The sequence below is a fragment of the Propithecus coquereli genome, unplaced genomic scaffold, assembly GCF_000956105.1.
Source record: "Propithecus coquereli isolate 6110/MARCELLA unplaced genomic scaffold, Pcoq_1.0 Scaffold132, whole genome shotgun sequence".
In the NCBI taxonomy this organism is placed as follows: Eukaryota; Metazoa; Chordata; class Mammalia; order Primates; family Indriidae; genus Propithecus; species Propithecus coquereli.
Genome location: NW_012137414.1, coordinates 4277737 through 4295818, shown reverse-complemented (window position 1 = coordinate 4295818; position 18082 = coordinate 4277737). Strand labels below are relative to the sequence as shown.

General features: G+C 34.8%; 1 protein-coding gene across 1 annotated transcript in view; it reads left to right on the top strand.

Moving 5' to 3' along the window:
* The window catches only part of DMD (dystrophin), a 2517447-nt gene that overhangs the window by 179499 nt on the left and 2319866 nt on the right, over positions 1-18082 (top strand). The window lies entirely within an intron of this gene.

Below are 18082 nucleotides of genomic sequence, written 5' to 3'. Positions count from 1 at the left end.
GTGATATCCAGCATGGGAGGTTCATTATAAAATCAGTCTGAAGGCTGGGTTTGGAATGTAAGACAGACTTTATAATAATATTTCATCTATGTAAAACAGCCCATTTCCTGGACTAAAAGGATGGAGATACCATAGTTTGTTTATTATGGCTAAAAACAGAACAGGAAGTAGTGTCCTCCAAAAGGGAAGAACAATTAGAATAATTATTAATTAGAATATTTGCAATTCCTTTGTAAAGGACTATTCTTTGTTAGCCGAAATAAAGCTCTCTGCCTTGATTATAGTTATCATCTTGTGAAAATATTGGGTGAGTTTAGATTCCTAAAGGAAATTAGAAGTTGGGTAAAATTCATTCACTTAGAAATTCCTTGCACTGAAAGACATTGATTACTACAAATGAATATAAGAAAATTTAATTCATTCAAAGAAATTACTATGGGTGACAAGTTTAGAATTACCTTTAACTTATACATTGGAAAACACTTTTTCCTGCTATACACTGATGTCAACTCCATGCTACATGCAAGGTCATGTGTTATCTGGACCCAACTCATTCCTGCTACCTCTTCTCTCACCATCTCCTCACCCCTACTCCCATTATTTTAACTAAAGGGTCCTATATTCAGTCCCCCAAACTACTATGCTTTTGTGTTGTCAGGAATGTTCTTGAAATGGTCTTCCCTTTACCCCTCTTCTCCTTTACCGATCACTTTATGAGAGCCTTGTTTCTGCTTCATCTCCAAAGAAATTGTTTCCAAAACTCTCTTCTCCATCTCCCTTCACTCCACCAAAGAAGGTTAGGTACCATTTCAAAGTGTTCCCATGGTATAACTCCATCCAAATGCACAATATATTTCATTGTGTTCTATTAATTTATTTATTTTAATATTAGAATACAAATACCATGGTATGTTTGGTTTATCAATATTATGGTGGTAGTGTTATTTTATTGTCATGCTTCCCACCTCTGCCCTATACCTAGAGATGAGCACAGGGCTTAGCACATAAAGTTATTTAGAATAAACAAATAAATATCTAAAGGCATGTAAGGAACAGAGCTCATTTAAACACTATAATTACAGTTGATTATCTTTTTTTATTATTCTAGTAGCAAAAAAAATTATATGTGTGTGTGCATGTGTATTTTTTTCCAAAGGGAAAAAATCAGAATATTCTCAATTCAAATACAAAACATTACAAATGGAGGATAAAGACTGTATTATTTTGCTAGGGCTGCCATAACAAAGTACCACAGCATATTGGGTATTTTCAACAACAGAAATTTATTTTCTCACAGTTCTGGAGGCTGGAAGGCCAGGATCAGGGTATCATCAGGGTTGATTTCTTCTGAGGCCTCTCTCCTTGGCATGCAGAGACTTTCTTCTCCATGTGTCTTTTCTCTGTGCCTGTGTTCTAATCTCTGCTTCTTATAAGTGCACTAGTCAGATTGGATTAGAGCTCATCAGAATGACCTCATTTAACCTTAATTACCCCTTTAAAGACCCTATCTCCAAATACAGTCACATTTTGAGGTAATGGGGGTTAGGACTTCAACAAATTAATTTTGGGGGGACAAAATTCAGCCCATAACCAGGAGCCGTGTCAAAAAACAGTTTTGAGCAACAAGAAATTGAGCAAAAGAAATTAGAATCTGAGAGGAATATGAGGAAGAATAAAATAACTCAGGGCTTTCCCACTCTTCCTCTCACCCAATTGGATCCCTGGGAAATGGTTTTACCATCCCCACTGCTGCTAGGATTCAGTAACTTGAGAGTCTGTTTCTTTTTTTTCCCTAGAGTTAATGAGGACTGCTGATAGTGTGATTGTAGTGCAGATTGATCCTTTGTGTGAAGTACAATAGCAATTTGTAACCACAAAGAGCAAGAAAGCAAAAGAACTATGGGAGAGTAAAGAGAAGGTGATTAGAAAATAACAAGGGGCGGGAGGGGTGGGAAAAAGGAGAAATTAAGGTATGCATCAAGAAGAGTGAAGATTTTAAAAGCTAGATAAATAGATATGGCTGGAGGAAAGCTGGCATTTAGTCTACAGTTTTGCTGTTGCAACAGCTCAACACCCTATGGTGAATGACAAGGTCATAGGCCATCAACTGGAAAGGACCTCGAGAATATTTTTCATCCATTCATTTCACAGATATGGAAAGTGAGACTCAAGTTCTTATGGTTAGATACAAAACTAAGACCCTGCTGGTTCCTAGTAGGTGACTTTCATATCGTACCATGCTGCTCTATAGCTGTAGAGTTAGAAAACCTCTGTGGCATAAGAGAGCCAAGGTAGTACCTCACAATGCTTCCATAATTCCCACAGCATCATACAAAATGATAAATTCACTTGATTGCACCTTAATTATTCAACAATTATATATGTATATATGTAATTATACATGAATGTATAAATAGAGTGATGTACATATAAACACATGTATACATATATATATTTATGAATATCACATCTGTTTATAACAAAAAATTATCCCTCTAGCAATCATCTATTTACCAATTTTCTATGTATGCAAAAAACAACAATAACAACAAACGATATTAGAGCAGGTTAGGAAAAGAATAAGTCAAAACCATCACTCCCAGACTTAAAATAGATAATTTTGAAAAGTTCTTCATAACTGGTACTGTATTCTTTAAGACCTGTGTATTTGAATCCACATACATATATATTTTCATACACTGTCACCTTTTATTATTTTTTTTTTTACTTCAAAATATTAAGGGAGTACAAATGATTTTTTTACATGGAAGTCAGGGCTTTTGGTGTGTCTATTGCCAGAATAGTGTTCATGTACCCAATAGGTTAAGTTTTTATCTCACAACCCCCCTCCCAGCCTCCCTGCTTCTTGGTTCCCAATGTCCTTTTGATCTTTGTGCCTATGTGTACCCATCCTTTAGCACCCACTTATTAGTGAGAACATATGTTGGCTGATTTTCCATTCCCATTGTACTTTCTACTTTGTCTTTTGCCCCACCCATGTTCCACACGTTCTGACTATGCTAAACTATCCTAATTTTCTAGAAAAGGCCATCTTCCTTCTCATCTTTGCATTTATAAATTCCCCTTTTGTTTGCCCTTTCCCCTTCTTTTGGCTCAGTAAATTCCTAAGTTTTTCTTTAAAGACTTATGGCCTGACTTGGACAGAGTCGAGTGTCATTGGAACCTTGCACATATCTCTAGAATAGAAGTTACCCTATTGTAGAAATTATTTAGTATCATTTACTATCATTTATTACCATATCCTATCATATTCCTATTCACAGAAGGCACAATGTAAACAGTTGGATAACAAGAAATGGTGAAATGTTGAGCAAGAAATGTTTATGAAATGATTATTGTAATTAATATAGAGCTTTACACTTACTGGAATAAATATTGATACTTTTGAGTCATATCTTTACTCTCAGAATAATATTAGAGAATAGCCTATTATATAAGGAACGTAAATCCAAGAAATGTTCTATCATGTGTATGGGGATTGGATATCCAATGATATTAAATAAATGTTCAATTCATATAGATGATTGTTTTGGAAATTAAGAAATAGATTCCATTTTAATGATTTTTCCTTACATAAATTATACTTGTTAATCTCAGTTTAACAACTTACAGCATTCACATAGCTTTCAGTTGCATGTTAAAGATTTATGGAAATGAAAAGCAAAATGTGAACAGCAGGCGATAAGATTTTAAAAACTTAGTCATCATATCTTCTTTTTTATTAAACTTTTGAAACATTTCATTAACATTATTCTTTGAAAACTTTAGCTCTGGAAGACAAATCCTTGGAATTGTTGACTTATAGGCAAGTCATATAGCCAAAATAAAATTTTAGCAATTATTAGTACTGGATCTATCTAGGGTAAGATTGCACCCTGGATTGCTTTAATATTCTTATTTATACTTATTATATTGTGTTTTTCAAAGGTTCTCCAGTGAGCATTTTATTATGAAAATATTAATTATATTTTAAATTTACTTTTAGTTTAAGATAAGAAATAGACTTCAGTGTAGACCAATAATTTTAAATATTTCATTTATAAGTTTGTAGTCCCACTTCCTTAAAAAACCTGACTTAACCTTTCCCATATAAGCATTGAGTGCTATTTCTTGGTATACCACCTTTATGTGGTATGTCTATACCTGTGGTATTGAGTATATATTTGAACTCTGTTGGCCTATTCTCATCACCTACAAATTCCATGACAATAGAGATCATGTCTTATACATCTTTGTATCTCTTACAGGAAAATAGATCTCAAATTCTATAGAAGATAAATTGAATTGAGAGTTTGAGATGACAGAATAAGGAAAGATATTGGAAGAAAAGTCTATATGTAGTCCAGGCCAGACTTATAGAGGCATTAGTTCAGAATGAGCTAGGGATTCAACAAGGAGAATCCAAATTATTTGGTAATATGTGGCTGATAAATTATAGGAGATGAGGAAAGGGAAATAGTGATAGCAGACACCATGGTAGTAATTCCCAAAGAGAGTTCTATGAAACATTAGTTATTTAATGTGACACCCCCCCTCGTATCTCCCTATGTCCCCTCGCCCTTTTTTTCTGTGACTACATTCTGTAGTCCCATAACTTAATAGAATGTTGCTTACTAAATCTTTTTCTTAAAAGTTTCACAGTGTAATGCATATTCAAGGTGCTTTGGAATCCTGCAATAAAAATAAGTGCTTAACTTTTTAACCTAGTTTTCCAAACTCATTTCACCATGAAACTTCTTTAACATATGCCGATAAAAGTCTATTTATCTAAAGTTTTATGAAGTGTATTTTGCAACTCTTAAAAATAGCTAATCGGCCTGAATAGTTGGTGGGATGATGATAACATTAACAGAAGCAGAGAAACCAGGAAAAGGATCAAAATTGGAGGGCAATGGGAAGAGGGTCATTTGTTTTGAGAAATCAACTTAGAATTGTTGATGAGATATGCCGGTGGGTGTATAGTACAGGTTTTGTGATAGAGGGCTGAGACTAAAGATTTAGACCTAGGAAGAAATCCTTGGAAATCATCCACATGGAGATGATAGTTGAAATTATCAAAGAGAACAAGATTCCTAAGGGAGGGAATATACTATCAATGAAAGCATTAGCGAGCCCTGGGGAAGTGTGAATGTGTGTGCCTCATTTCATTTTCATAACCTCATCGTGAGGAAAGAATCATTCCCATTTTGGGGATGGAAAGAAAAAAAAAAAAACTAAAGCAAAGAGTTTAAGTAACTTTCTCAAGGTCATGTCACCAATCATTGGCAGACATGAGATTTTGAGCCCTACTCTAAAACTTGCTCCTGAATTTGAGTGCTTCCACATATACATGAGGGCTGTCCGGAAAGTATATAGCCATTGTTAATATATTTTTCATGTTACATGGCTGGATACTTTCCGGACAGCCCTCTTTTAAGTAAATAATACATTTTTACAATATTAAAAATGTTATTGTAGGCCAGGTGCGGTGGCTCACACCTGTAATCCTAGCACTCTGGGAGGCCAAGGCGGGCGGATTGTTTGAGCTCAGGAGTTTGAGACCAGCCTGAGGAAGAGCGAGACCCCTTCTCTACTAAAAATAGAAAGAAATTAATCGGACAACTAAAAATATATAGAAAAAATTAGCCGGGCATGGTGGCGCATGCCTGTAGTCCCAGCTACTTGGGAGGCTGAGGCAGCAGGATCGATCGCTTGAGCTCAAGAGTTTGAGGTTGCTGTGAGCTAGTCTGATGCCACGGCACTCACTCTAGCCAGGGCAAAAAGAGTAAGACTCTGTCTCAAAAAAAAAATAATAATAATAAAATAAAATAATGTTTTTGTAGAGGTACAATAACCATATAATTTTATAAGACTACCTTTTTTTATTTATGTCTTTCTTTGGAGTATAATACATTTTTAATTACTGGCCAGAGAGAAAGACACAATGCATTATTTTTGGCAAATGGTGCCGTGATTCATGGGAGATGCTTCATCCTAAACCAGGCTTATCTCTGCACAATTCTGGTTCCCTGAAAATGAGCCCTTGCAATTACATGTGCTATACTGAATTTGGTTTGGAACATTGGAGATAAAATTAAAATACAAAATAAAATCAATTTCCTTCCATTTTTTAATTATTTTTCACTTTAGATATATGAAATCACATTTATAAGACACATTGAAATGCATTTTCAAGGTAAATATGTCACAAAATTTAAGCATTTATTTCAAATTACTTAATGTAGAGGTAAAACAGTTCTATAAAATGAAGGTTTGGTTTTGCTTTTGTTTGATCTAGATTCCTTATTAATTTTATAATAAATGTACCATATATTTCAAAATCAGATTTCATATATAAAAGCTCATGTCAGTTCACAACAAAACATCATTTTAAAAACAACAGTGTCTTCTTTTATTACTGTTTTGATAGCAATACTTAAGAGTATAATGTAAATATGTGCATGTACTTTGGTTTACAAATTACAAAGAGCTATGAAGAGAAAGCAGGATATAATGTACAATAATTTCTTCCATTAAATCCCAGATTTCTACCTGGAAATGACACAAAGCCAGTGAGACTAGGCTAGCACAGAGGGAAACTTAACACAAGCACACTCTGAGACATATTAACCTTCTATGTCAATATTCAACAAAGGTAATATAATGCACACCATTGAATATCAGACTCCCTAGCTCCCTTTTCTGGCTTCCTTTGAACTATCAAAACACAATAGTCTTTCTTTTCCTCCTTTGTACATTGTACATCAATTGTTTTACTTGACAGTCTTCATATTATAAGCACTTTTCTCTTTCTTATTTTTTTTTTCAGTACAGTGGTAGCAGCGGCCATGACTTGTAGGCTTAATGAATTGAAGGACAGATTATGAACAAATTAAATCCACAGTTTTCTTTATAGAAGCAGCGGCAGAGTGTTTCTATTTTTATTTTTATTTTTTCCTTTTTCAGTGTAAGTACTAATAAGGAAAATCTCATGGCTTCAAGGTCTATAGCTAAGTGAAACATAAAAGTTGTAATAGAAGAGGAACAGGGAAAGGCACAAAAATGTAGACTTTGAGCAGAAGGATTAAAGCCACAGGTAGTCTGGTGACCACAGAAAACAGAAAATAGGGTTGGGTGTCTAGGCAGGCATTTGGGAGGCTGGTGGAGCCCTAGTGCAACTCTAGTCTCAGTTATCTCAGCATATGCTCTTGGTGCTGCTGAGTTTTGGATAATTGCCTACCCCAAACCTAAAAATAGTCAAGCTTCATTCTTTTGTAGTGGGAGCCAGAGGCGCAGCTGTGTGGGGACTGGCTATCTTTTTCCTTAACTTTGACAAATAGCTAAGAGTTGGTGAGCTTGAGTGTGCACCTGTCGAGACGGCAAGTGCTGAGTTTAGTTGTCAGCACTGTTGAAGGTAATTTCATACTTTCATTCCAATGACTCATTGGATCCTAGGAAATTTTTCTCCTTTCTTAAGTACCCCTCCTTGCCCATGAGTATATATACATACATATGTATTTCTCCAGCCCTTTTAGTGATGGACACCAAAGGCAATTTTTAAAATATTATCAAAGTAATAAACTCCACATTTAAGTGGTTAACTAGAATTTTATTTCCTTATTAAATTTAATAGAATTTAAAAGATGTATAATATACTTTTCAAATTATTCAGGAAATAATATTTTCATTCCTACAAATATGAAGATGCACTCTTTCCCCTTATATCACTACATAAAAATGTCATCTCTACATTTGGTAGATTTTAGTATATTCAGATTGTTATTTATTTATTTATTTATGAATGAATGAATGAGACAGAGTCTCGCTCTGTTGCCTGGGCTAGAGTGCTGTGGCATCAGTCTAGCTCACAGCAATCTCAAACTCCTGGGCTCAAGGGATCCTCCCACCTCAGCCTCCCGAGTAGCTAGGACTACTGGCACACACCACCACACCCAGCTATTTTTTTTTTATTTTTAGTTGAGAGGGGGTCTCACTCTTGCTCAGGCTGGTCTCAAAATCCTGAGCTCAAGCTGTCCTCCTGCCATGGCCCCCCCAGAGGGCCAGGATTACAGCACACACCACCACACCCAGCTATTTTTTTTTTATTTTTAGTTGAGAGGGGGTCTCACTCTTGCTCAGGTTGGTCTTGAACCCCTGACCTCAAGTGATCCTCCCACCTTGGCCTCCCAGAGTGCTAGGATTACAAGCATGAGCCACTGTGCCCAGCCAGGATATTCAGATTTAAACCTTAATTTGCACTGCATATGTTTTTGAAGAAAAGCTCATTCTTAATTTCTTTTAAAAACAGTATAAATTAGAAACTAGATTTATGTTGAAGTTTCAAATTGTAGTCCTTCTTTAGATGCTTGTTGTTAGACTTATAAAATTATTTTAATCACAGACATTAGTTTTTTATAGGCTTATTTTTCTTAATAAGGTTATTTTTCTTACAACCGGTCATGTGAATTAAAATGTAAATATTAGTTAATTATTGCATCTTGTAAATGTGTTAGAGTGGAACTGATGATATCTTTATGCGAATTTTAAAAATATTCATTCTGTAATATCAGTTGCAAAGTTATTTTTTCCTATTTTCCCTTTTTTCTTGCTAATATTGGCATGTGATTTAATCACTGCTTCATAAATTTGCCAATTTGACTAAGAATCAGAAATCAGAGAACTAGTTTTAAACATTTTTACTGTAAAAAAAGGCAGTATATCTTAACAAATAAAAATAAGTACAGTCTTCTCTTTCTGTGAATCTATCAAAGATGTGACTTCTGTTTTAGATTGTGTTCAGGGTTTTGTTTTGTGATTATTTTTTTCCCTTTTGCAGCAATATATTTTGGGGTATGGTTTGCTGACAATATTTTCCACAGTAATCAGTGGTTTAGCTGTAAATAGAGGATAATTATTGCATCTGGGGAATACACATTAGAAACAATTGGTATTTCTGGTTCATATATAGGTGGAGAAGTACTTTGCCAGATGGGCGTGTATTTCTTTATTTATTTATTTTCCTGGCCAGAAATAACAGGCAGTATGTGAGAAAGTTTATAAAACATTGGGTTGGCAATTAAAAGCAGGATCTTACAAAGGTTGAATGGAGCTAATGTGCTGAGAGTTTTTGTTTGTTTGTTTTATTAATGACTTCCACATAGTATTTTTCAAAACATCTGTGAATTAATACTCATGCCCAAGGGAAACATTTTTCAAGCACTTTGATCAGTATGATAGCTCTGCAGCTAATAATGACATATAGCAAATTTTCAGCACTTCCTTTGAGTAACATACCGTGATGAGAGCTTTATATATATATATTTGTAAATACTTAGGACAAACCCGTGAGGGAGCTATTATTATTCCCATTTTACAGATGAGGAATTCTGAGTTAGAACTACACTTCAAAATCTAGACTTCCTGCTTCCTAGCCCTTGCTGTTATCCACCATAGCATGCTACCTCTCTGGGCTCAGTGATTACCTACAAGAGAGGTTTATCAGCTTGTCCTATAGTTACCTATGTTATAATTGTTTTGTTCCTGAAATGAATTGGCTATGGAATGGTTCACATTGACTGATACAGAGACTAGGCATGTTTTTTACAGTTTTCTCTGGCCTGAGGTTATAAAGATTCTAAGTAAATCCAACTTGCTTCCAGATTTAAATGTCTTTGTTCATTCATCAAAACCAATTGAATCCAGCAATTTTTAGATGTAGATAAAAACTATCAGTCATGTAATAAAACTTCCTCATTGTTCAAAGAGGAAACTGAAAGGCTGAAAAAATACTAGATCAATTTTATTTTTAGTTAATTACATTATTAGAATCTAGATCTCTATTTCTTAATCTCAACCAACATATACATACATACGTAAGTGTAAGTCAGGACTATTTCTGTTATAAGTGACAAAAATCTAGCAAACCAGATTAAGCTAAAAAAAGAAGAACAAGGAGTTTTACTAGCTCATAACTAAAATGTGAAGAAGTAGGACTTACTATAGACACTATTGGATTCAGGACCTCAAGTGATGTCACCTATCCCAGTACCTCTCTCACTTTTTCTCCACTGTGCTTTCAGAGGCTTTTCTAAGGCATTATCTTTCAATATGGCGTCCATGATTAGTATTGGACTTACATCATCGTGTGTCAATTTCAAAAGAAAACAAAAATACCATTCACTCCACCAGAAGACCTGGGATTAGCTCTGGTTGAATATGATGAAGTCACCTACAAATTTCTGCATCAGTCAACACAGTTCTGGAATACAGTGTTCTGATTGGGCAGGTTTCATCACAGGCCCACTCCTGGAGCCAGAGCCAGGTAAATTCTACTCAAAACCATCAGAGAAAAGCAGGGATGGGTAGGCCAAGATAAACAAAGTGAAAGGGAAGACGGTGAAATGGATAGCAGGCATAATAAAACTATAATGCCTTGTATGCTCAAAACTCTGTATGTGTGAATGTGTACTCAGTAACCCTAGAAAATGCACAACAAATATTGTGCTGCCGGTAATTACAAATAGATACCCTTCTGTTGCTGATAATGATTTCTGTAGTCCAGGAATATAAGAAAGTATTTTGTTCATAATGTAGATAGAGTAGAATAAATTTGTATAAATAGAACCATACTTGTTTTCCCTTAAATGTGCGTGATAACCATGATTGTCCCAGAAAGATTGTTTATTATTTAGATGTTTAAACAGATGATGTGGCTCTTTCAGAATAATTAACAATACGGAAGAATAATGTGGTACATTTCTGAGGTCCTAATGGATTTCTAAGATCCTAATAGTTCTGATATACTGATTTGCTTTAATTTTTGGCTATTGAATTATTTGTTTTTAGAAACTTTGCATTACCTATTTTTATTCAGTTTCTAAATTTGGCATATACATGTAAGAATTCTAAGGTAACATTTCTAGAGTGACCTCCCTTTTGATTAAGTTTGTAATTCTGAAGCCCAAAGGAAATTTCATATTTCAGTATCTAACACTGATTATTCTGATAGTTACATTAAATTACCTATTTAACAACTGATGAGATTTATTCTTTTAAAATGCCCATTCTTTGAAAGTACATGTTTACCATCTTATTTCACATCTGCTTGGTCCCATGCTGATTATTTTAGATAACTTCAGGCTGTACTCCAATTTTTATTAACTATTTCTGAAATCAGCTTTTCTTACTCTGTTACATTTTTAATGAGGTATAGCCTATATATTAGAATATGACATTTCTCTTAAGGACAAGATTTAATCTCATTCAGTACTCCTTATTTTAAGGCTACAGGCTTCAGTCAATTTGGCAATAAAAACTATTTGGCTGTCTGAGGGTCCAGTGACTGACCTTGAGTCGAAATCCCAGCTGCCTGCATCATGTGACCCTAAACATTCTGTTTTTATCCCAGTGGTAATGAATACCTTACATTCAAAAAGACTAGAGCAACTTAGAAAAGGGATTTGGTACTGTTCAAAGAAATGGAACAGTAAAAGTTACTTGATGCTTTTCACTTCCAAGTAAGCAAACGGGTCTTTATTATGGCAGAGCAGTCCAATTTAATTTTCACTTGGGTGATGAAACTGTTCCACAGATTTGCATTAGTTTATGAGCCTTTGTCTAGTTTGGATTTCATATATTTATACACCCTTTGTTTTAAAAGTAATGATATGCTTTAACAATGTGCTTTAGCACAGGACAATTTGAGGTACACAAAAAGTGATGATGGTAAGAAGTTTGCATTTTGAGTATTAAAAAAATGACTGCATCAGTTAGGATTGGGATCTGGCTGCGTGTATGAAAAATCCAGAAATAGGAGTGTATTAAATAAGAGAGATTTATTGCCCTGTCACATGAAGGAGGTCCAGTTGTAAGAAGTACATTGCTGGCAGAGCAGGGCCGTGGTGGTCAGGGACCTGGGAACCTTCCATCTCTCTGTGGCACCTTCTAAACTTCAGTGGTACCTCATTGTCTAATATGGCTGCTAGACCTCCAGGCTCTTTCCAAGTGGCAGGAAGAAGGAATTCAGCAGAGTAAAAGAATTTTTGTCTGAGCTGTGTGCCCTCCCTTTAAATAGCTTTCCTCCAAATCCCACTGAATATTTCTGTTTACTTTCCCTTGTAGTGGACTGTGTCAAAGTAGTCTAATTCCTTCTTTTATAGCAATTGGTGTTGAAAGCTTTAAATCCCTAGTAACTATACTTTTGATTCTGATTCCCATTCTTTGGGGGCATAAATCCATGTCACTGGGTTGCTACTAAATATGCATGAATTTTAACTCAAGTTTTATCAAATTCAAATTTGGAACACTTGGAGAAATTGAGACATCTGTTCACATTTTGCCCAATAATCCATGAGTGTTTTATCTAATCAACTGTAAATTCAGATAAATTTTTAATACCACGAGACTAAAGAAAATGTAAAATGTTTCCCTTTGTCAATGGGTATAAAGTTTCAGTTATGCAAGATGAGTGAATTCTAAAGATCTGCTGCAAAACACTATGCGTATAGTTAACAATACTGTATTGTACACTTACAAATTTAAGACAGTAGATCTCAAGTCTTCTTACTACAATAAAATTAAATTAAAAAAATTCCCTTTGTTTACTGTTTTCAAAATCAAATTGCTTCTCTTTGCTGACTCCAGTAGCTGCTGTTCTATTCCTCTTAAGTCCCTGTCATCAGGTCAGAGCTGCTGGAAGTGCTGGCTGCCCACAGCTGCCTCCTTCTCTGGAGCATTGCCATTGCTCTGAAGGAAGCCAGGAGCCTGAAAGACCACAGGCCCCCTACCCCAGGTTAGCTTGAAGCCAATGATTAACTGATGTGGGAACTCAAGAGTCCAGCCCCTTTGCAGCAAGGTGAGACTAATTCTGTTGTGCAATTTGTCCTTCAGGGCTCTCTGTGGGATTAGGCTGAAATCATTCTCTAAGGGGAATCACATTCTTGATTAGTTTTCCCTCTCCCCTAAGCTGTCACCTGTATACTCTCTCTTTTTTGAGCACTTCTTCAATATATTACTTTTGCAAGCACCTCTGTCTTCGTCTCTGCTTGTAGAAATTCTGATCTAAGACAGACATTTAATAAGAAACCCAAATTGCCCAAATATACTCGTCATTTAATGTATGATAAACTTAGAACTTTAATTTAGCTTAAAAAGAGAAAGGTGAGAGAGATTTTACTACAGTTAAAACCATTCAGGAGGATTATGAATGTCTCAGGAGGAGACATTATTTTCTATATCACCATTTTAACTTTTCTACCTTTGGAAAGCCTGATGTTTTCTTCTGATTTTAAATATTTGTGATTGTACACTCTGTTTTGTACATACCAAATAGCTTTCTGGAAAGTAATAACCTCACACATAGCTTTTGCCATAAAAACTTGCATAGAGGAAATGCTTGAAATATATCCATTATTTGAAATTGATCTATTAAAAGTTATGTTCCTTCTTTGACAACCTCTCAATAGTTATGCAAATATCTCAATTCATAGTTAAAAGAAATTACATGGAGTTACAGGAAGGAAAGACAAAAACTGCATGAGCCATCATACATGTGTTATATGTGTAAGTGTATGTATCTATGAAGAATATGACCTGGAGAATTCAGTTTGAGGTCCTAGGTTATTGATTTATTTGGATGGACAGGTGGTGTAATGGCAAGAATTTGTTGGTTGTGGATAATATAGAGTGACAAAAAATAGTGTTTTGATAGAGAACATATCAAAAATCATAACCTTATCAAAATTATCAATGTCATAACAAATGAAAAGGAATGACAGTTGTTTCTGGTATTATTCCTCTCCTAATAGTCATCCCTCACTCACAAATTCTACATTCCATCAACAGCTAGAGTGCGTTCTTCTGTGCACAGACACACAACATGCACATATACACACACTTCTCTGCTCATTTTTCAGTGCCTATGAGCCTGCTCTTTGGTGAATTCCTGAATCCCATGTATAAAACTGCGTTTTTTAGTTTTTTTTTTTATTTTCAAAACTTGACAGATAAAATTGTATGCATTCTTGTTGTTTATACTAACTCTGTACCCTATTTCATCTGAGCTTCTATTTATACACAATATTTGTTGTTCTGACTCAGGAGAATTTTCAGGACACAAACCTCTTGACAGCCTGAATTAGTTCAGGTCTAATTCAGAAACAGAAACCTCCAGATTAGAAATCCCGGAGCTAAAAAAGTGCTGAAGGGGAACAGGGTGTGACATGGATTCATGCAAAACAAGACTAGGTAACAAAATTACTCATACACAAAATCTTGGCAAGGATCGAAGTGGGTGTGGGGAAGGGGTTGGCTTGGAATAAATAGTTGAAAATCAGGAGGGTCAAAGTCTTTTTAGATGGAGGCACATAGCATTGCAGCTTGCATCTTGCTCCCAGCTGATGTTCAGGAAGTAGTAGATGAATGGCTAATGAGAGGGAGAAAATGATTAATTTTAAATGATTGGATGGCAGGAGCAAAGCACAAGTGTGAAAAGTGGCTGCTGTGGAAGAGCTGCATATGTGAACAGCATTAAACAGAGAGTGCATCAAGTTTATAAATGTAACCTAATAAAATTAGAAGTCTCAGCTCTTAAAATTATGCAGTCTATACCAATATTTCATAGATAATAAAACTGAGGCCTAGGAGATGTTAAGTGGCATGCCCATGGTCTTATAGCTGTTAATGACAGAATAGGACCAAACCCAACATACAGTAGTAGTGAAGGGCTCCAGAGTTCAAATTCCAGCTCCATCATTAATTTATTACACGATGTAAATACATCTCAGTTTGCACATCTATAAAATAAAGATAATCACTGTATCTTTCTCGTAAATTTAGCGTATGAAATAGATGGGGCCCTTGAAATAAACTGCTTATAATAGAATCTGACATAAACATGCACTAAACATAAACTGTTACTGTTGTTACCCTTCGTTCTTCCTCCGATGCCTATGTGAAAGGCTGTCTGGGATGATAGTATTATATGGCTGGTGCCAGTACCACCACTTAATCTTTTTATGACTGTAGACAGATTTCTCTGTATCTCTGAGTTTTAGTTTCCTCACCTGGAAAATACTGGAAAAAAAAACTGGGCCTTCCTCACCTGGTTGCTGTGAGGATTAAATGAGATAACATATGGAAAATCTAACATATAATAAAGTCTGGCACATAATATGAATTAAATAAAATAATAAATATTACTTATTACCTTTACACCTTTCATATGAAAGTTAACTACAAAGCAGAGCAGAACCAGTATTGGCTCATTCACCATATAATGTTTCCCTGTTTTATCAGTGAGGAAACTGAGCTTAAAAAGGTATAAATGCCTTTCTCAGAACTATTAAGAGGCTATTCCACACTTCAAACTCAGGTATATCTAACTCTAAAGTCTATGCTATTTCCAATTCATGGAACTCCTTATGTGAGAATAATATTCCATAAATCACAATAATGCTTTGAGCATTGGATGACATAAAGTACATAGTATATAATAGGTACTCAATAAATTATTCCTTTTCCTCCTTCCCTAGGCAAGAAATAGTTGCTCCTTCATTTAGCCCCTGTATTACCAGCCAAGTGCCTTAGGCATAGTAGAAGTAAGTAGGCCTTGTATTTTGATTTTTAGGCAGCCATTTTGATTTTGGTACCAAATCTAGCTCTCCTTAAACTATTGCTTAGCTCTTCCAACAGTCATGAGCCCTTCAGTTCTCCCTACATGGAGGGATTTCAAAGCCACAGAAGGAAGATTGCTCCTTGGTGAATTCTGCATGCAAAGTCTCACAACTTTCACAAGAAGGGAATGAGCACAATTAATGTCAGTTTCTCCTCTTATAGTCAGATGGGTTCTTTGATTGTTCTAATGACCCAAGAGGAAATACGTCTGATATAGAAAGTAGATATACATCTCCTTTGCAACTCCTCCAAAAACAGACCAATAGCCTCAAAGAACTAGGTGGAATACTTGATAGCCTTTGGGGTTCATGTGAGAAAGCTAAGCTAACCCTGAAGGAAGTCATCAAATTATCAGTGGTACTTTATGGATGCCAATTTGGAAGAACTGCATTGCAATGGACATCTAGACTCCTACTTTATTTAGCTCCGTTTGGGATATGATTACCTTGGTGGCCACATGATTCAAAGCATGGCAATTTGAGAATACTTGAGGCTATATTATTTTTAACAAGTCAATAGCATGATATAATTTCATGCATGAATTCCATGACAGGATATACTCAGTTTTATATTTTCATTTAAGTGATTATACCTAATGTCTGTCCCTTTTCTTTTTCTTATTTGAATCCTTCCCTACTTTCAACCCATGCTTGATTGTTTTTTTTCCTTACTTGAAGCTTACCCTAATTTCATAACTGAGCTTTTCTTAATTCCTTAATTAATTTCTACTTATCTATCCCAGTACAAACTGTACTCTTTTTCCCCTAAACTTCTCATCTTTATTGTTCATCTGGTTGTTATATATTGCATTAAGTTAAGGTATGCAAATATAAACCTTATAAATTTAGAGACCCATGCAGTCTAATTTTAGGTAAATGCCACATTGAAGAAAACAATTACAAAAATGAATTTTGTCATCAAGCATTTAAATTTCTCAAAAATTTTGAAAGTAGACATGAAGAAATTCACAGCAACATTTATTACAGGATTCTTCTCGCTCTTGCTCCAATTCATAGGAGACTTTCATTTTCCAATGCCCTGGAAACTCACCATTCTTCAACACCATCCTTTACTTTAGTGACTTCCTTTTCCCTGACCACTCTGCATATTCATGGAAGATGCACTCATCACAGGTGATCCTCAAAACAGGTAGTAGTGTCTTTGAGAAGAGTGGGATGTTTTCTGCTCTCCTTGATTTCCCTGTGATTGTCAGCTGTAAGGACTCCTGTCATTCCACCATCACTCCCAATTCTGCAAGGGTTACGCATTCTTAATTTTTTTTTCATAGTTACCAATTTCGTTATATATCTACAATAATTTTTCTGTGTATTGATTATTCAACAACCAGATTTTAAGGTCATTATAAATCAGAGGAAATTATTATTCATCATCGTAGGTCCTTTCTCTCTGATCTCATTTTCCAATATAGTATCTTCAATATTTAGCACTTTAGGCATTCAGTGAAGATTCATTGAAACGTACAACAAACTGTATGGATTATGAGAACTTATTGTATTATATGACATAATAATATAAACCTTAATAGACTACTATAAATCTCGACTTTTTCTTTACTCTTTGGAATATTTTATTGATATTAATTCTCTTGCTTGGATTGACAAGTTCTTCTGAGAATTCCAGTATCTAATAATGTTATTTCATCAAGCTTATCATTCTTAGCTGATATCCTAGTAAGACAGTAGAAATGGACTACCATTTATGAGATAAGATTATGCACCTTAATGTCTAGAAGAAGCAAAAGTAATGAAAACACTTATTCTGCCATTGAGAGGATACTTTAACTGAAACTTTTCATTTTATTTTCTAATCCATATCTCTGTATCCATATCTCTGAAACTATACATTTTTGATTCAGCATAAAGGTTTTAATTCATCAAGGCATAGACTCAGGGAAATAAAACACAAACAACTACACTTTTGACCAAAATACTTAATCATAGGCATTTGGGAAATTTTTAAATTTAAAACTATATACTAGTGATTTTTAATTGGTGAGTGAAGATGTATTCTTTTAAAAATTAAATATCAACACAGAATCTATACTTCAGACAATCACACACACACACACACACACACACACACAATTTTGTATATGCTTTAAGAGATTCAAAGACCTGTAGGCTTCAAATTCAGAATTTTTTTCTCTAAGTGAACTTAGACACTAAGTTATAGAAAAATATAACTAAACAGAGTTATCGACTGAATTATAGAAAAAATATAATGTGTTGAAAAAATGTTTTGGGTTCATTGACATTATTTTACTAACATTGACATGAGAATTTATCAAATACTGAATTTTTTCTAATGTAAAAAAATGTGTCAAGTAATATATTTCAAATAGTAATTTCTAAAGCCCCTTCTAAGTAAATTAAGCCTTTATACCCTTGAA